At 43.8% G+C, this 20,326-nt stretch overlaps 1 protein-coding gene and 1 long non-coding RNA gene across 2 annotated transcripts in view; one reads left to right on the forward strand and one right to left on the reverse strand.

Moving 5' to 3' along the window:
• The window catches only part of LOC119230042 (caM kinase-like vesicle-associated protein), a 29,171-nt gene extending 15,398 nt beyond the window's left edge, over positions 1–13,773 (reverse strand). The window contains exon 1 of the mRNA XM_037490998.2: positions 13,376–13,773. The gene's annotated coding sequence lies outside the window, so the exon portion shown is untranslated. The remainder of the gene's footprint in view (positions 1–13,375) is intronic.
• On the forward strand, positions 6,115–12,132 carry LOC119230043 (uncharacterized). Its single transcript, XR_005121673.2, has 3 exons — positions 6,115–6,580; positions 7,363–7,475; positions 9,751–12,132. It is a non-coding gene; the product is annotated as an uncharacterized LOC119230043 (long non-coding RNA).
• Positions 13,774–20,326: the final 6,553 nt, after the last annotated feature.

Below are 20,326 nucleotides of genomic sequence, written 5' to 3' on the forward strand. Positions count from 1 at the left end.
CCGTGCAAGCTTTCCACCCACGGCTGCATGTCCACTGTTGACCTGCCTGAGGGCGCTTGAGTACAGCCTCTATATTCAGAGTATTGGTCTTCAGGTAAGAAGTGCCTTCCGAAGAGAGAGACTAGGAGAGAACATATACAGGCCAGTTAGTTTGATAAAAACAGCCGGATCCTCGGGGGGAGCAATGTGTGTAAGAGCATGCATGAGTGCACACTCGTATGTGGGCATTACAGTGTGGGTTTATATCCCCCACTGTTCTAAGAACATTTGTGTCCTTCCCTATTTACAACGTGTACAGACGCTGTGCCTAATTTTAGCCAAAGAAGTGCGTCCGCTGTCAAAACTGCTGCACCTTTACGTCATGTTTAGGTCCCATGCAGGAGAGGGCCCTAGATGACAGATACAGCTCGACAGATCCAGTCCAACCACCAGGAGACGGAGGAGCTCTGCTGAGATGTGCCAACATCTAATCAAATACACAAAGTTATACTCAGATAACGTACTATTAACACTCCTACATATACTACTGATATAATGGACCACAGGGGATCTGTAATCCCTAAGGATCCCCTGTGGCCAGCCAGTGTCTATTAAAATACCTGATCAGCAGCTTGTGTTCACATGCAATGTCATAAAATGTAGTTGTGGTGAAAAACTGCAATAAATCCACAGTGTAATAAATGTGTCCTATAAGCTTCACCCAGATGAACATGCTATATATACATAAAACATGTTGTTTCCTTATCTACAAAGAAAATCATACACCATTAGATGAATTTAATAGAAATAGTTCATTAATTGCAGTAACTGCAGTTTTTCATTTAGAAATGTTGCGAGGTTTGAAAACATGCTAAAAGCATAAAATGAAGTGAGCTTGATGTCAAAGACATGGAGCGTCTCTTCAACAACACAGAAGCCAACGTCTTACCAGCTCTCAGTTGCTCCGTCCTGCTTCAGTTCACATAAACTTCATTTGCAGGGCTATAAAATTAATATTACATGAATTATTATCTTCTGCTGGGATGCTGGGAAGAAGCAAATAATTCACATCTGTCTTCACTGGCTGCACCGGCCTCCTCAGACTCTCTTATCTCAGATGAGATCGCCCGGGAAGGAGAAAGCTTATGAGCTGTAGTAGCTCTACCAGTGAAAATGTTTCAGCTGGAACAAATCTGAATGTGTTTGGTAAAGTACAGCCGAGAGAAAAAAATAAAAGATAAAATGAAAGGACGGAGTCATGTAAATAGTTGTGGTGTTTTTGTGAAGTTGTATACACCGATATATATCTGGTCACAGAACTTTTCTGTCGGCACAGAAATAGACGATATTATTCTTAACAAATTCTTTGCAGCAGCACCCTGCCTGTGTTTCATTTCCTCTCCCCGGTGTAAAGTAAGCAGATTGTGTCTAATGCTGGCGTTAGATTCTGCCGTATCTCTGCGTATCACTGCATGCTGCTTCCATCTTTTATTCTCTCTTCTCATTCAATTTGAACGGCTCCATTCTCCAGCAGGGAGAGGAGGCTTTTTATATCATTGTTTCACTGAAAAGAAGCTGAGAGCATGAAAATGCCTTTGACAGAGAGGGGGGGGGGGGGGGTCTCACTCACCGCTTATTTACTTTTTTCTATCCTGGAAACCAATATTGAATCAGCACAATGCAGTCACGGATGGAAACCGGTTGGGGGGCAATGATTTCGACATAAACATGCCTCCTCATTGTTCTCTGAAATAACCAGTTTTAGATTATCCGTTTAAATTCTCTTTCATCCTGAGAGAGCAAATCTAAGTCAGCAGCACAGAGGGGCTTCTCGGCCAGGCCGCCATGCTGTTGCTTGTTTGAAATGTGTTCTGAGGTTCTTGGGGAGGGGAGCTGATGGGTTGGACTGCTGCAGAGCTCTAGGGGCTTGGTGCGAAATCAAAGAGAAGATTTCTCTCCCATGCTTGATGCTTTGGAGAGAAGCCTAGAAAATGGAACAATGATATTAAATCCATTTGTGTTAGTTAATGTGACGCTTGTCTGTATGTTCTGCTGTTTCCTTTCTTTGCTTTCGTGGCGCAGCAGTAAAGTTAACGATGATAACCTGAACGCTTTTTTATTCTACTTTAAATGTATCCATTAAATTACTACGTCAATGGAAGAAGTTGTTATGTTCAAAAAATGAAGAAACACCAGACGGACGGAAGACATCTTGGAATAAACAGTTAAAATCAAAGGTATTTAATAAAGGAAAAGGTGTTGTGCTAAAAAGAACATCTCAGCTGAGGAGCCACTGGTGTCTCCAACCAACAGGCCACAGGGAGTCCTGTCCCTAGTGCCTGTCTGTCCCAACCAGTGAACTCGGAACATTGGCTGCCCACAAGTATTTATACACATCAGTAAAGGTGTGCATCGGACCAAGGACTTGTATCTTTTCTTGTATTGCTGGACCTCAGTGCTGCATTTGACACCATCGATCACCGTATCCTGCTGCAGAGACTGGAACACTTGATTGGCATCAAAGGAACTGCACTCAGCTGGTTTAAATCTTATTTATCGGATCGATCCCAGTTTGTGTTTGTGAACGGTGAATCATCGAGGACCACGAATGTTGGTCACGGAGTCCCACAAGGTTCTGTGCTTGGACCGATTCTATTTACCCTGTACATGCTTCCTTTGGGCGACGTTATCAGAAAACACCGCATAAACTTCCATTGTTATGCAGACGATACTCAACTGTATCTATCGATCAAGCCAGAAGACACCAACCAACTTGTTAGACTTCAGGACTGTCTTGGAGACATCAAAACCTGGATGACCTGCAACTTCCTGATGTTAAACTCGGAAAAAACGGAAGTTATCATGATAGGCCCAGAGCGCCTTCGAAGTCAGCTGTCACGTGATACAGTCTCTATGGATGGAATTGCTCTGGTATCCAACAGCACCGTCAGAAATCTTGGAGTTCTCTTCGACCAGGATATGTCCTTCAACTCTCATATAAAGAAGACTTCAAGGACTGCCTTTTTTCATCTACGGAATATATCAAAAATCAGGAACTTCCTGTCTCAAAGTGATGCAGAAAAACTAGTTCATGCATTTGTTACTTCTAGACTGGATTACTGTAATTCTTTGTTATCAGGCTGCTCTTGTAAATCGCTTAAACCTCTCCAACTGATTCAGAATGCTGCAGCACGTGTATTAACAAGAACTAAGAAATGGGATCATATAACTCCTGTATTAACTTCTCTGCACTGGCTTCCTGTTAAATCAAGAATAGAATTTAAGGTACTTCTCCTCACCTACAAGGCACTTGCTGGTGAGGCACCGTCTTATCTTAAAGAGCTTGTTACACCGTATTGTCCTACAAGGCATCTACGCTCCATAGATGCTGGGCTACTTGTGGTTCCTAGAGTTTTAAAAAGTAGGATGGGGGCCAGAGCCTTCAGTTATCAAGCTCCTCTTTTGTGGAACCAGCTTCCACTTTCAGTCCGGGGGGCAGACTCGGTCAGTTCATTTAAGATAAAGCTTAAAACGTTCCTCTTTGATATTGCTTATAGTTAGGGCTGGCTCAGGTTAGCCTGGACCAGCCCTTAGTTAAGCTGCTCTAGGCTTAGACTGCCGGGGGACTTCTTAGGACACACCGAGCCCCTCTCTCACTCTCACTCTCTCCTCCCACAATCATCCATGCTTTATTAATGTACATCACTAATTAAGCTTCTTTCCGGGAGTTTTTTGTGCTTTCTCGCCTAGCAGGTCTCCGTGGATCATAGTTTCGTGCGGACCCCGGTTCTGACTCCTGGCTCATGGCTCTGCTGACACCTGCTGCTGCCATCATCATTACTTTAAATATGATTCATATTACTGTCATCAAAAACCAACATCTTTCTGCTCTCCCTCCCCACAGAAGCCTCTGTGGATGGTGGTTCGATCTGATGGAGGTTGTCCCTGCAGTGGTCCTGCCGTACACCTCTTCTGCTACTTGCAATTACTTGTATCATTTCAGTTAGAGAAATTGAATGTATTGTACATCTTTTACATTGTTGATTCTGTACACATGACATCCATTGCAGTCTGTCCATCCCGGGAGAGGGATCCCTCCTCTGACGTTCTCCCTAAGGTTTCTTCCCTTTTTTCCCCATTGAAGGGTTTTTTTCATATTTTGGGGAGTTTTTCCTGTGCCGATGTGAGGGTTTCGGGACAGAGGATGTTGCATGTGTACAGACTGTAAAGCCCTCTGAGGCAAATTTGTAATTTGCGATTTTGGGCTATACAAAATAAAATGAATTGAATTGAATTGAATTGAAAGTCAGTGGCCACGCCCCCTGGGAATGGTGGCCACGCCCCCGGGAGTGGTCTCCTGGTGAGTTCAACGTAGCTTGGATTTCGAATGTTTCTCAGTCAATATCAGTTGTGTTATCAAGTATTACATGAATGCATTTTGGTAGATTACATTACATTGAATACAATCATAACTGTGCATTTGTCTTATTCTATTGATTACAGTTCTAAAATTACATTATTGAACATATATCTCCAGAATCATGGTTGTATTTTGGTGTACAGTGAATGCATTTTATTTATAGTTAATTTATGAACCTGGTTGTCTAAAAGCCTCACGTTTATATGTAGTAAATCATGTATTTTTCATGGTCGTGTGGGTCAGTTTGGGTTGAGACCTTAAACATTTCTCTTACTCTTGCTTCATAATACCGTGGTGCATCCTGGAGGCCGATCAGACCGCGTGTGTTGCCTGTTTGTGATGACTGACTTAAGCACAGTACCTTGATCTGACAGCCACGCTCCCCCCTGGCGCTCCTCTGTGTATGTGAGCGAGCTGTGGGGGGGGCTGCATTACCAGACGCACAGTATATTTCCAGGGAGAAGCCTCTGAGAATAAAAGTAATCTCTACTACGCAAGCGAAATACTGTACATTATTTAACCAAAGTAAAATCACAGTTAGCTGGTCCACCTCCACAATCATCACCGAATACGACCAATTGGCTTGGGTAGATCACACACGACTTTACAGACGCCCCCCCGGAGAGAAGGCTGCAGGCAGAAACATCCAGGGCATTTGCAAGTTCATTCACGTGTCGTATCACACACGACAATAGTAACCGATTTCATGTTGGGGATTTATTAAGCTTTGGCTGGAGAAGGACAGCGGTTGTAGGATTAATAATGACTGATTTTACAATGATTTTTGTGGAAAACTAGAGCACAGCGCGCTCTAGTTTTCCCACCTACAGAAGCTTAATGTAAATCAGCTCTGTTAAAATCTCCAGACTCTCTCTATTTACAAGACATTCTCTCGGGGGGAGAAAACCCAGTTGGATAATCTCCTTTGGCAGAATGTTCGTGAAAATTAGGTTTTGTGTCTTTTGGATACTTAGCCAGCAAAGTCAGCTTTAGACTGAATTTCCAAATGCTTCACAGATTACAGCAGATAGAAGCTGAAGTTCTCGCTCTGAGCAGGTAAAGCAGATCGTCTAAAACGAGGCCAAGTGGCTGGTAGAAGGTCCAAGGAGAACAGAATGACGCTGCTGTGGCTTAACACGTTTTGAAATGGGTGTGAATGCAAGATAACAGCTCCGTCTCCGTGGACGGGTGAAACTGCACACTCTCTGTAAGAGGCAACATAGCCGCGTGGTGTGGAGGAAGCGCTCAGATCCGGGTGGAGTACATGTGTTGCGTCCCGCTGTAGGCACAGATCCTGGGCTTCATGGGCCCGGTGGAATCACAGCACCGACTGGCCAGCAGCTTCACCCACCCGTTCCTCAGAGATGAACCCTTTTGCACTTCCTGCAAAGACAGGAAGTGTAATTCCTTAAAAAAGGAAATGTAATTTCAGCCCATGCTTAAAGTGTTCAGGGCCTTCATGCACGTTTGACACTCTCATTGTGATCCCATTTCTTCTTCTCAAGGGGGAACAGAGCACAGTTCGATTCATCACTGGAGCCACGGTGCATTCCGTACTGTATGTAGTTGAGTGTTTTGTATTGAATCCGCGCAGTGAGCCTCTTCTCTACTTTTTTCCTTTAGTTGGAGCTTCATTAGAGTAGAAGGGTGACAAAGAAAAAGGAGCTCATGTCTGCCTCTCAACTTTTTGACATGGTTTGGTTCTGCTGTTCCTGTTTTATTTTGTAGTTTCATGTCTCTTGTGTCCCTGGGTTAGCTTCACTTCCTGCCTTGTCCTGTGATTGCCTGATTGTTTCCACCTGTCTCCAATCACCTGCACCTCCCTAGTGTATTTAAGCCCTGTGCGCCTATTATCCCCTGTTGCGTCATTGTCAAGTCAACTCGTCGTTGGTGAACGTCTTTCTGCTTTGTTTTGGAATAAAGAGCACCTTTTGGAAACTTTGAAGACCCTGCGTTTGAGTCCTGCCTCCGACCTGCACCAGCAGCACAGCCCCTGACACTTTTTTACATCCACTCAGCAAAAAGCTGGACAGGACTTGTAAATCATGCACACTCCTCTACCAGATTATCATCTTATCCATGGACACACCAGCGACGTTCACTTCATCAAACACAGCTGCCAATGCCTCCTTTCTGTTCGCCCCTTGTTTGTTTAGTCTCCTGCCTCCTTACAGATGAAAGGTCTGTTGTTCTGAATAGCTTAAAATGTATAGCTATATGCTATCTATTGTTTGTCATTATGGCGTTATAGGACCCATTTCCTACCAACATATCATGTATGTCCAGAGAAAATGATTAAATATTTAAAGGTTTCAGCAAAATTGTATTGACATGAGATGTTCAATTTCGTAATACATTTTAGATATTGTAATAAGGCACGAGTGTTTTTTTGGTTTACAGTAAAGATGTTTTACCCACTTTGTTATTATATCCATGTTTACCAAAACCCGTCATTGTGTAACTAATTTGACAATATTAACGTTAAAATGTCGTCACAACACCGATATTGTGCTAATATATCAAATATTGTGTATTTGATGTTGTTTGAATAACCCAGTGCTATACACTGAGAATGATCCTTTTACCAGCTTAGTGCCTGAAGCTCCGCCTGGTGCCTGGTTGTTTTTTTTGTTTTAAAGGGATAAAAAAACATCCCTCTCGTTGATTCACATGGCACCAATCCGTCAGCTGTTTTTTCCCATGTGACATGTGGGGCTGTTCTCGTTTTATCTTCGTGAGAGCAATGTTCTTGGCAGAAATACCATCCAACTGTTCAGGCACAATAGAGCAAGTCTGAAGGGACTCATTTACATCGCTTTAAATTGCTCGCACTAGTTACCTGCCCACCACCAAGCCGCACTCTCTACTGGGCTGCTTTCATCCCACGTGAGTGAAAAAGAAAAACAGTCAATCGGAGCAGTCTGTGTCTGGATATACTTTCTCTGTTTCCTTGTTTTGTCTAGGCTGCAATAGAGTTAATCTGCTGTCGGTGTGCTTCATAAGCAGAGAGCACGAGAAAGAGAGGGGCTCTCACCCAACCGCAGTGGGTGAGCAGGGGAGAGCGGTGAAGTGCCAGGTGACTCACAACATGTGACTGGAGGGGGGGAGTCACGCCAGTGGGAGGTGGTGAGATGAATGACTGGGGTGTGAAACCTCGCCGCTAATGGAGGCATCCAGCTCCACCGCGACCCGTCTCTGTAACGTGATGAGCTCATCTGTTCGACTACGCGCCTTCAGCCTTTTGAGCCCGTGTTTGAATAGTTCTTTTGGAGTTTCTACAGGGCATCACGAGGCTGCTCCAGATGTAATATCTGCCTAGATGTGCGACGACTTGGCTCTTTTTGCTTCATGTGAAACGCTTCCTCTTCACACTTCACCGGCTAATCTGACCATTCTCTGCGCCTGTTGTTAGTTGCCTTGGTTACAACATCCTTGAGTGTGGCATCATAGTACAGTACCGTTTCTCCTGAATGCAGAGAGAAGCATCATTTGCCTGGGAACAGGGTTTATGTTGTAAGCTGTGTATTGCTAAATTCGGAAGAATTTTCTCGTTTGTCCTTTGGTCCAAGAGGTTTGTTAATGTCTCCAAAAAGCCAGTGAAGATAGAAGATTTTGAACAATATTGTATTGGATAAATTCATTAACGTTTTCCCTCGCCCCAGTTTCTTTATATTTAGCGAAATGGATCTCATTCAATTCAGAATTGCTGCATCTCATTTAAGGCAATTTTTCTATTTTGTCTAATTAATGAATCACTTTCAGGGAAGAAACATAAACGTCTATCTGGCTCTTGTAAACAATATCTTCCCTCAGTCACAACGCACTTGATGAGTTTGTGCCTGGGGCTCAAGCACAGTCTGCCGTATACTACTACTACTACTATACTGTATACTACTGTGAGATCTATACAGGCTAGCAGGGCACTCGGGCTGTGAACACTGCTCACAAGGTTTCAGCCATGTGGAACAACGCTCTCATAGTATTGTTTATGGAATAATCTCAAAGCCATAAAGGTAATATTCCTGTCTTCTTAAAGTGACCATGTGATCACAATGTATGAAACGAAGGTTTACAGAGCTTTGTAGTAATGTATTGGTTTTACTCACATTACTCTCATAGCGTTAATTTCAAAATAAGCACCGAGCTAATTTTCCCCCCAAATATAGCCACAAACACAGAGACCATGACCTGCACAGCACCAAACAGCAGGCAGCACCAGGTAAGAGACTAGCTAGTGAACACAAAACCCTGAGCTAAGAAGAGAAAGAACATTATAATATAATATATCCAGGAGACAAAAACTGAACTCCAAATGAATGATAATGCTGCCATGACATGTCAATGGCCACAATATGCTTCTGCTTCCTCCAAGGGGCCAAAGAAAGTCAATTATTGTTGTTTTAATGTAAATTTTAACTGAATCCTTATGGATGCCAATGAATGTACTCTGCACAAAATTAATCATTTAAATCATTTGGTTTTTTTTAGGGTTTTTTAATTTGCAAATAACAATTATATAACCTACTGTTAGTGATTAAGCCTGCTGGGCAAATGCAATAAATTTGTGTTATTTGTAAGAAAAGAACAAGACAACCCTTTTTGCTCCCTTTGGTGATGCAGACCGTAATGATTTCACATCTAACTGCGTACTGTCTTTAAGAGAAGTAGCCTGCTCTTCAACCAAGCCCCTTCTTCTCCTCGTCCTCCTGCATTTTAGCCAGAAGCCAAACCTGCACTGTTGTGCCTTTTAAAATCGCAAACGAGCAAAGCTGAGCTTGTCACTCTTCTTAAAGTTCAAACCGGAAAAACAAAACCCCGCATATCATGAAGCCTGTTCAACCATACAAGGTTACCTAGGGGAAAAGACTGCTACCAGCAATTCCTGCATGTCGATGCCAGAGTGCCATTAAGTCACGATTCAAGGGTCAACTCATGGCAGCGTCACCACGGTGACAAAGCACCATAAGCATCAGGAGCAGCGTTGATTGGATTCGTGCAACTGGCTGTTGTCTTGGCCTGTCATGCAATTTTATTGAAAAAAAGATTTCTCCTGTCCTTCACCTGAAACATGTAGAGGAGATAGAGAACAAGGCCGACGTGACAAACAGGAGCTGGAAGACATCTCCAGTAGCCTGTCTGTCTTTCAATCTTACTTCCAACATAAGATATCACTGGAAATGTCAAGACATTTCATCAGTTTCTTGTTGCATGAAGCAGAAAGTTAATGCCTATAATGTGACCTGAGAAAAGCAAAGATAACAGAAAATGCCATCTCATTATTTCAGGACGCAGTAAGCAAACACAACAAATCAATAATGATACCTTCTGATTATTAACTGCCTTTATAACAGCTGTGACGGAGGAAACGTGGTGAAGACAGCAAGGCTCCACATAGGGGGTCCATTCGATCCAACGCCGGCGCCGGATGGAGAGCGCAGTAACGTCACTGCATGCCTTTACATAAGCGACTGGCTCGCAGATGAAAATGTCTACAGTGGCAGCATAAATCAATGTCGAGGTGAAATATTAATCCACTTTCATTTAAAATTCCCCTTCAAATGTAGTATTTGTGGATGCCAGGCAGGGTGGCCCTTTGAAGCCGCATGGCGCCAACAAACCCTTTGACTAAAGATGAGGTTTAAAGGAAAACACTCCTGTCTGAACGTTGTTGTTTTTCGCTTTGTGGATGTTTGTACTTTCTTTATCACGACTGATTACTTTTTGAATTGTTGCTCCTCCAAATCCGCCCATGGGTAGTGCATCGTGATATTAAAACTAATGTGATACAACTGTTAATGACTGACAATCGTGTTCCCAGGTGCCCGGGACGAAAAGCAACCAGCCAGAACAGAAGCGCTGGCCATCGGGTAGATGATGCTCACTAACACAAGCTGTTTGAGGAAAATGCTCCTTAAAAAAGAAACTCCATCAATTTTACACATCAAAGTCAGAGTAATTACTCCAAAAGGAATTAGGTTTCCAGGCTGTAGAGGGCATGAGTAGTGCCCCGTACTCGGTGTCGGGAGCTGACCGACACTAAAAGTCACGAAACGGAAAAGTCTGCTTTATTTCATATTTATTGAGTTTTCATGATGTGTTCAAATATATAATCTTTTTACATTTTACATTTTTGAATGTGTGTTTTTAAGCACATGGGATTCATTTTTGTTCTTTAACCATGATAACACACTGAGTATTGAGAATTTAACTGTCATTGGTATAAACTACTAGATTTCTGGTATTATGGTGTTATTACTGACAAATAAAGATTCAAACAAAACCGGCAGTGAACTGCTCATTCGCAAATTAACTCGTACAATGCTGTTGACAATAAACCAACACTCTATGTGTTGTGTTCACTTTTAATGCGTTCATCTCTCTTTCACTAACCCTTTCTCTGTCATGTTGAGATTAGCAGCTTAATGTCAGGTGCTGCATGCTACAGGTATTTCTGCAGGATGTATTCACTGTACTTCTCATTTAATTATCACGTGCAGCACAATATTGATATTTGTAAATGGAGAGTGCGCACACGCTGCCAATAATGCGTTGCTGCAGGCAGGCTCGGACTTCTTTCTACTAGTGGCTTCGGTCATGTGAGGACAGCAGCAGGGATACGCTGGAAAAGCTTCAACACATGCAGTACTGAATGTCTACATGGTTTTGTTAGGTTACAGGGTTGCGTTTGCTAAGCAAGAAGCAATATTTAAGGCGTTGTATTCCCTTTTGCTTCACGTCACAATTATGAAGCGTGATACAGTTATAGGCTTTTTGGAAAGGAGAAAGACTCATTTATGTTATGGTTGGCTGTTTGTTGAGCGTAGAAAAGACACACAGGAATATATTTATATATGGAAAAAGGGTTGAATGAAGTCAGTACAACATTCAGCCTGTGCCGTGGCAGGGTTTCTACACGCTTTTATTCCCCTCTTCGAAGCAAGAAACTACACTCACAGTCCAAACACCACAGTTCTCATAAAAGGGTGACCGCCCTATCTTATTACTTTAGATCTCATCCTTCCACACTTGAGGGATGTTGTCTCTGACCTAAGTCATTAAACTCCCCAGTCTTTTATAATAAAGGTCACTCACTCATACTCAAAAGTCCACTACTCTTATTGTCACCAACCCTGGCGAAAATATAATGAAAGCCCACATTGGGAACATCTCCTGCTCTCCAACGATGTCAGCAGCGGCCCCCTCCCCCGGTGACAATTCCTTTGCTTTGGTGTCAAAATGTGTGCTTTGCCCTCCACATAGAAAAAATGTCCCTATCCACTTGAGCTGACACGATGAAGGCAAACCAATGGTATTGCATTGTATCCACAGTCTCCACTGGTGAATGTAAATAAACATGATGGTATTTCAGACATTGGATGATCTCTCTGGTTCTCCACATGATATCAGCGATGCGGTATGTAACAATTTATCCTTCAATATTGCTTCAGTGTGTGTTTGAATCTAGTGCATGTACCCTGCAAAGTGCACATATGACTGTGTATAAGAGCGCAAAGGATGTTTGTCACGTGGCTCTTAAAGGGCGCACTTAGTAGCCGAGGACTCTCAAAGGTCCCATAACATTTTTTATGAGCGCAAATTAAGCCAAATGCAAGAAAGAGAACAAATCGAATATCTTAGAGACGTGTGGATGGAAGGATACTAGCGCAGTGCAAAGAGGCCACAGGACCAGTGAAGGCAGAAACTGATAAAAACCTTGAGTGTTGCACTGCATCTAGAGCATTGTCCAAATGAACAGACTTCCTTTTTACAGGAGTTAGTCAGCCCCATTTGTTTGCAACCTAATTGTTGCCCTTAGTATTTCACCAGTATTAGCACATTGGTACAGTTCTCTGTCACGCCAGGGCATCACACAGAGAGCAGATGGAACAAGAAGTTCGGGTAGCTCTCCCCTGGAGGTCTAATTCTGTGCAAATTGCGAGCCCACGTGGCATTGTGATGCACTTCGTAGCTGCTGAAGGCCGTAGAAACACCTGGGGTCCCCCGCGGGTCTGGACCTCTTCTGGGACTGAACAAAACATTACTTGTAGCTCAGTGGTGACCGTGAGTGCATCCCTCCTATTTAAAGATGTGACAAACGGATGACTGGCGGCAACCTGGTAGAAATGCTCCCATACCTCCCCTAAGTGTGTGTGGCTCAGGTGGCTCTGCCGTTACATAAAGATTTATCACAGAATTTCATTGTAAATAGTTTATTTATAATAATAAATGTCAATCAATTTGACCAGTAAATGACCGTTATATTATATCATATATTTTATAGTTGCATTTATATTTAAAAGTATTGTAACTATGATGCTGTGGAGCAGCGAGGTTGTCCTGTTTGTTTTATCAGCCATCCTTAGGAGAAAAGCCAGTACATTGCTGACTTGTGACCTGATAGTGGCTAGTGAATGTTTTTTTGCATTAAAAGTGTTCCCCGTGGGAGGCTCAGCATAAGTCACTGAAAATGGTCTTTGTGTGTTTGAATGTCGGCATCAGCCCCCCCCCCCCCCCCCCCACAGAGTTGCAGCATCAGCACTTACACAGATGAGTGCCTGTGGAGCTGGTGAAGACTTTGTGCTGTTGGCTGTAAACTCCTGGGATATAATGAAGGAACTAAAGATTCATGCTGCAACTATAAAGTTTGCCAAGTGGCAATAACACAAAACGAAAATGTTTTTGGGGGCGACTAATTAAGGAAAATAATGTTACAATAAATCTAATACCCCTAGAACAGAAGTGTCCTCCTCCAAATGGTGTAAATATCATGTTTTCATCATCATACATCTTATTGAGTGACGCCAGGCACCAATACATTATGTCACAATCGTCAATAGTAAAATCTAGAGATGGGGGTGGGCTTAGAAACATCGACATCAGAGAAACAAAAAGCACTTGAAATATTTAAATCACCATTCTGTAGCTGCGTTGATCCCCAAATCTTGCTGTAACGAAGAAGAAAACATCCAAACTTACCTTGGCAGCAAATTCCGCCTGTAAGCGTAGAATCCAGTGACTGTCCAAGTCGAGTTGGCTCTCGGAGACCCCCCCGCCCCGCCCCCCACCCCTCACTCCTATTACACTAAACGTCCCTGGGAATTTGAGAGGAACGAAAGTACTTCTGCGTCAAACTGGTGCGCTCCTGCAGCCCGTAGAACCGCACCATCTGTTGTGCCTGCGCGCGTCGAGCTCCGCGCGGTATGGAAGAGGGGAGGGAGGGGGTCCAGTGTCCACAGCGCACAGCAGATAGGATAGGACAGCAGGAAAACGGGTCAGAGACTGAACACGCACTGTATGTCGTATGTTACCTGTGCGGACTCATAGGGGAGAGACGCGCAGCCGCTGACGGAGGTCCACCTCTGCGCTCACGCGTACACCATTTGGACCTAAAACGCGGATTAAAGATGAATCTTAACATTTCCAGTGTCTTTGCACCGGGCTTAATTAAATGTGCAACTTCTTGCCGCGGAAGTGAGCGAGTGAATGATCCTGGCAAAGTGAATGCAGACAAACTCGATAGGATTCAAGGTGTTTTGTTTCCAGTGACTATTGTACATACAATAGTATGTGTTTCAGGTCGGGTGCAAACACCTGCCGCTTTATCTGCTCAGGTTGCAAGAATACAAGAACAACTTTAAAGTAAACATTTGCACTTGGAAATTATACTTTGCCTGATTTTATACCTGCCTATACATTAATAGGCTGCATGTAGAACTCACTGTGGATTCAGTTGGGGGGTATAAAGCTGCCCTGGAGGTGCTCTAAACACAGGGTTTAAGAGCCCCATAGTTACAGTTACGCTTAATTAACAATAAAGGGGGTGCAAAAACCGGTTTCAGTTGGTACATCCATGACAGCCAGTGGTGTTTTGACAGAATACATCTCAGTGGTGAATATCTAAAATCCTGGGCAAATAAAGCCCAAATCAGAATGGCTCAGTTTGATGGTGTAAGTGGGAATTTAATTTCTTTTCAGTAGTTTTGGTGGAATCAACCCTTTAAACTGCCATATCAAGCATCCGCAGCCAGCCTCTGATTGTACTTGGAGATGAAATGATCCAACATTCAGCGGTTTTACTCCAAACCCCTCAGGGCTCCACATGTCCACAAACATCGTAAATGAAGCGTAAGCGGAAACATAGACAATACTAGAGAGTGAAAACAGTGGATGCTCATTGATTGAGACACCAAGAGAGAAGATGGTTTTCGATGTGTCAGTTACAGTGCAATGCCCCATATACTGTATGTTCAGAGGGATACATTAAAGCAAGTTACTATTACTGTAAACTATAAACTGCCTCAAACTGACACAAAGGTTTTCCAATTAACAGATCAGAATGCTTTATAAAACACCACGTTTCTGTTTTCAAATTGTGTCCCCAACAAGCTTAGCTCAAAAAACAGCTCAAAAGTTTAAAAAAAATCCTGTCTCTGTTCTGAACAGAAGTGCCTCTTCACACACATGTGCTGAGATCTGCCGAGGCAGGTGTAGAAAGAGCCGCCCACTCGGGCCGAGTATTTTTGGCGGGGCACAGTCAGGACGTTGACGCCAGTGTCGCTGAGTGCCATCTGCAACATCAGTAAGGAGCCAAGCTGCCATAATGGCCATGAAGGCACGCTCCGACTGGGATCATGCATGTTCAGCTGCTCGTGATGGGCTCGCCGGCCTTGTTCACGCTCAGAGGGGGAGTCGTAGTACACCCAACTCATCAATCCGCATTTTTGGCAGTTATCTCTCGTATCGCGTGCATGCGCTTGTTTTTGATGCGCACAGGCTTTGAGACAAATTGAAAACCATATCATCTGTCCAGTGTTTTATTCATTTTTAAGAAACAAACTTTCAGAAAGAAAACATGTTGTTTTTTTATTCTTACTGTTTCTTTAAATACTGATGGTTAAGTCTTAACCACTAGTTACTGCTCTCTGTCAAAATCAATAAATGCACTTCTAAATACTCTTTTTTCCACAAGACAATCTTACATACAGTATATGGCAAAGTGGCAGAATTTTAACAAGTGTGAAACGTGGCAGAATTAGCTTAAGTGCTCGGGAACAGTTGAAAAGTGTTCTTGAAGCCATGTCTGATGTACTCAACGTTGTATCCTGTCACGACTGTATCCGTGATGTAATGAAGCAAGCAGTAGTTAATGCACCAAGTTGACTCTAGCATCTCTCGCCCCCGGGACAGAGGAGACATCTGGCCATCTGTTGCCAGGATGTCGTGCGTGAGGGCTTCGGAACATTACCTCGTTGTGTCTCATGTGAAGCCACTTCTGCCCTATGTGGACAGAGCACTTGCCCCATGGGCACAGGGTCCGAGCAGAAGAGGATAGCGCCAATATCAAATCATTGACACAATCTTCCTGTCCTTGTTGGCTTTTCTATCTCCTCTCAGTCCAGCCTCAGAGGATACGCACACAGATTATTGTATTTCCTCACAATAAATCATAGCCTTATTTCATTTTGCACCCCAAACGTTACATGGTGTTGCCTTTTTTACACAAAAAATGGTGTTTCTTACTTCTGTCCCTCCATTCCCAACCGTCCTCCCAAAAGCCTTTTCAAAAAAAATAATTAAAAAAAATAGATGTGGTCACAGACCGATTGGGCTGTTCCACTGCAAGCGCATCATATCACAACGACATCCATGGCCTTGCAGCATCACAGCGCTCAAGCTGGAGTTGCTATAGCAACCGGTGATCAGAGGGGTTATTTTCCTGTGTTTGTGGACATATTGAGGAGGTGATGACGCATGCGACGGTGCGACGCTGGAGGCTGGTGTTGCCAGATTCTATAGAAATCTGGCACCCCATTGAACGATGTTAACCTGAAAGAACGCGCCGTTCACAGACACCAGAATGAACGAGTTCACAGTGTTGCTCATCGGGCATTAATACAGTACGTTCGTTCAATGAACGCGTTCAGGCACAACACTGCTCTTTAAAGCCTGCAGATACATCCCCTTCCCCCTTGGCAGGACTTTTTAGCATCTGCAATCATAGCCGTTGGTGAAATTGAAATTAAAAACAGAGGCTGGAGGATCTGCTCGTTTTTTTAAACGTTGTTATAAAATACTGTATCTCAATGTCCACTTGAACTAAAATAATCATAAAAGAATATCATAAAAGGAAAAGGCCACTTGACCACTGAACAAATCCCAGTATGTTCAAATATTTCTAGGATTTCCTCAGAAGTAAAACCATTTTGCAAACTTTTGAATAAATAATAAATATATTTGAAATAGGAATTTAGTTAAACTGAAACCAAGCTGATCAGAGAAAGTATTACAAACCTTCGCTTATAAAGATGAATGTATTTGAATTCAACTACTCGAGTTTTTGGCCAAGTGGAAGAGCTGTTCAGATGTCTATTTATAGCAGGTACTGTATATTAGTACTTGCCAAGATTTCTGGCAGTTATTTCTGGCTCTCCTGAAATAATACTGTGAGCTCATTTTTGTGAAAGACTGTAGGACATAGTTTAGATCATGTGAATGAACGGCCAGGTCCACTGTGGAACAAAAGCTTAGAAGATTTATTTCTGAAATATCTGGAAAAAGTGAATGAGAGGATTCGTCTCCGCAGCGTTGTCCCTACGGAGGCTCTACATTCTCGCTGCACTGTGTAGGGCTGTGTGCGGTCTGTCTGCTGCGCGGCGTACCGAATATCGGTCGCTGCACTGTCTGGCGTCCCTGGTTCAAACCGTGCGCCGGATCAGCTCTTTTAAACCGTTGATCACACCTTTAACCAGGGCTGTGTCCCTGTGCACCATTGAATGAATGTTTATCTTTTTGTGATTTTGTATATTTGTTTTCCTTTTATTGTAACTTGCCACTAATTTGTTTTTGTCTTTAGTTGCTGGAGACTGGAGGTGGCGGTGCTGGTGTCCGGGTGGTGGTGTCCTACCTTTTTGTTTGCTGTGTCCTGGGAAGCGGGTCCCTCACTACGTCGGGTGGTTTTGAGTTTGTTTTGAGTTTCATGATTTGGTGGGTTCCCCCCACCCCCTTACACCTAGCCTTGTCAATCCACTCAGCTCGTGCCCTTTGATTGATTTTCTTTTGGGATGAATGAAATTGCACTAGAATAATTTTGTTTAGTTTCCCTTTTTCACCCTATTCTCGCCACATTAGCATAAGAAAGTAAACCAAGGGAAGCCACTAGCCTTCCTCTCTCCATAGGTAAGAATATCTGCCAACCAGCACATAGAAAAGCTCATAAAGTAAAAAGGTCTTGTCTTGTCATCAAGATGTATTGCAGCATGTGTGTGTAGGTACAGGCCTATACACTAGCTATGATAAGAATAGATGAGTCACATCACATCTACATTTTGAACTCCACCCTGCAATTTTGCTGACCTACTGTAAAAGTACTCGTCAGTGTCTCGTGCCAAGCTCTCCGGGTCCATCTGCCAGACTGAGATGATACAAAAAGATCGGAAGGATGCCAACATTGAATTAATCCTGCCATGTGCAAGGAAGTGAAGGAGGAAGACAAATTGGCTTATTTTATATCTTATTTTTACTACATAATTTTCATTCAATAACAAATTTATACACGGTCAATTCAGTTGGCCATTCCATTTTTAAATCTCATGCTTCAGTAAAATGCGTCCAAAAGGTCCCTTTTCTACAACAGTTTTTTTGACAAAACACTTTACCTTTCCTAAGCACGCAGTCTCAACATCTGTTGTGGTCATATGACCAGGGCCGAGTCCACCTAATTTCTCAATCACGTGCAGTCACTTCAATGATTTCTGTTGACCTCAGGAAAAGGTAAGTCTGTGAGGAGGAAGTGCTGCTCATGGCTGAAAGGCTCGTACGTAGGCTCTAAGGCAAAGAACAGGTCAGCCGTGCAGTGATGTTTGCTTCTCACTGCCACGCTGCCGAAGCACTGCTCAAGGCAGAGGAACACGTGTATAGCTGTCATTTCCTTCCCCCACAGCTTCATCCCAGGAGACATTGAGAGGTGAAGGACGGTATCAAAACACCTGCCTAATAGCACCTACAGTTTGATTGTGTTAGTGGTGTTTGTAGTAGAGAGGTGATGAATCACCTCCTTATTGCATTGCTAAGCATTCAGACCAAAATCAGCGCTGTATTGGGTGGGCCGTGCTGATTTAGCACGAAATGCCATTGAGTAACAAATCCAAGAGTTTGAAGGCTTATCGGACATCAAAACATTTCACATATTCTAACTTAAAAAATGATTAACTGCATTATTTTAACACATTAAATTTAATTTAGAGCAGCCAACTTGAGCTCACCACTATACTTATGGCCTACTTGACTCACAGCAACATACAGTCAACTCTATTGATCGTGGCTGTGCATGCTCACCCTTTTGGTGACACCGTGCTCCAGAATAGCTCTGCTGCCACTGCCATTTGTCGTTTAGTATGATCTTAACCTTCCCTAAAGCACCCAAATGTGAGTCTAGGGAGGGAAGGGTTTATCATCAGACCCCACTCCCTATGAGCTCGACAGAGGACAAAAGTGCCTTTAGTTCAGATTGCGATGGATTCATGTGGTAAAAGGGGGAGGTGTCACTCAGCACCAAGCATGTCATTAAAGATCAAAATAGTCTGAAAAAGCAGACTTCAAGGACATGCCACTTACTGTGAGTCATCAGGAATCAGGAATCAGGAAACGTTTATTGCCATAGTATGTTGTACATACATGGAAATTGTCTTGGCGGAAGGTGCATGAAGACAGTACAATAAAGACAACATAGTGCAAATGAGATAAAAATAGAATAAAAGTATAATAAAATATAAAATATAAGCTATGGGTTAGTACGCTAAAAACTAAAGCTATGGGTTAGTAAGTTAGAGGAGATAAGATAAAATTAGGAATAAAAATAAGGATAAAGTGCACCAGCTAAACAAAGTGACGAGTGACAAGTGAAAGTGACACAGTGATGAATGAGCATGGGAGTCAGAGTCAGTCAGGGGGGGGCCCGAGCTCTGTTGATGAGCCCGACTGCCGAAGGGAAGAAACTGTTAGTGTGGCGGGACGTCTTAGTCCTGATGGACCTCAGCCTCCTGCCGGATGGAAGGGGCACAAACAGTTCATGTCCAGGGTGGGAGGGGTCGGCTGCAATCTTTCTGGCCCGCTTCAGAGTCCTGGCAGCGAACAAGTCCTGAAGAGACGGAGGATTGCAGCCAATCACCCTCTCCGCAGAGTGGATGACACGCTGCAGCCTGCCCTTGTCCTTGGCTGTGGCTGCAGCGTACCACACGGTGATGGAGGAGCAGAAGATGGACTCGGTGATGGTCATGTAGAAGTGCACCATCATCGTCTTTGGCAGGTTGAGTTTCTTCAGCTGCCTCAGGAAGAACATCCTCTGCTGAGCCTTTTTGGTGATGGAGCTGATGTTCAGCTCCCACTTGAGGTCCTGGGGGATGATGGAGCCCAGGAAACGGAAGGAGTCCACAGTGGTGACGGGGGAGTCACCCAAGGTGAGGGAGGAAGGTGGGGCTGTGTACTTCCTGAAGTCCACAACCATCTCCACTGTCTTCAGGGCGTTACGCTCCACGTTGTTCTGGCTGCACCACGTCACCAGGTGGTCAGACTCCCACCTGTAGGCGGACTCGTCCCCGCCAGAGATTAGTCCAATGAGGGTGGTGTCATCAGCAAACTTCAGGAGCTTGACGGACTGGTGACTGGAGGTGCAGCTGTTGGTGTACGGGGAGAAGAGCAGAGGGGAAAGAACGCAGCCTTGGGGGGAACCGGTGCTGATGGACCGACAGGCAGAGACATGTTTCCCCAGCTTCACGTGCTGCTTCCTGTCGGACAGGAAGCCAGTGATCCACTTGCAGGTGGAGTCGGGCATGTGCAGCTGGAAGAGTTTGTCCTGCAGTAGAGACGGGATGATAGTATTGAAGGCAGAGCTGAAGTCCACAAACAGGATCCTGGCGTAGGTTCCTGGGG

Source organism: Pungitius pungitius, chromosome 8, assembly GCF_949316345.1.
Source record: "Pungitius pungitius chromosome 8, fPunPun2.1, whole genome shotgun sequence".
NCBI lineage: Eukaryota > Metazoa > Chordata > Actinopteri > Perciformes > Gasterosteidae > Pungitius > Pungitius pungitius.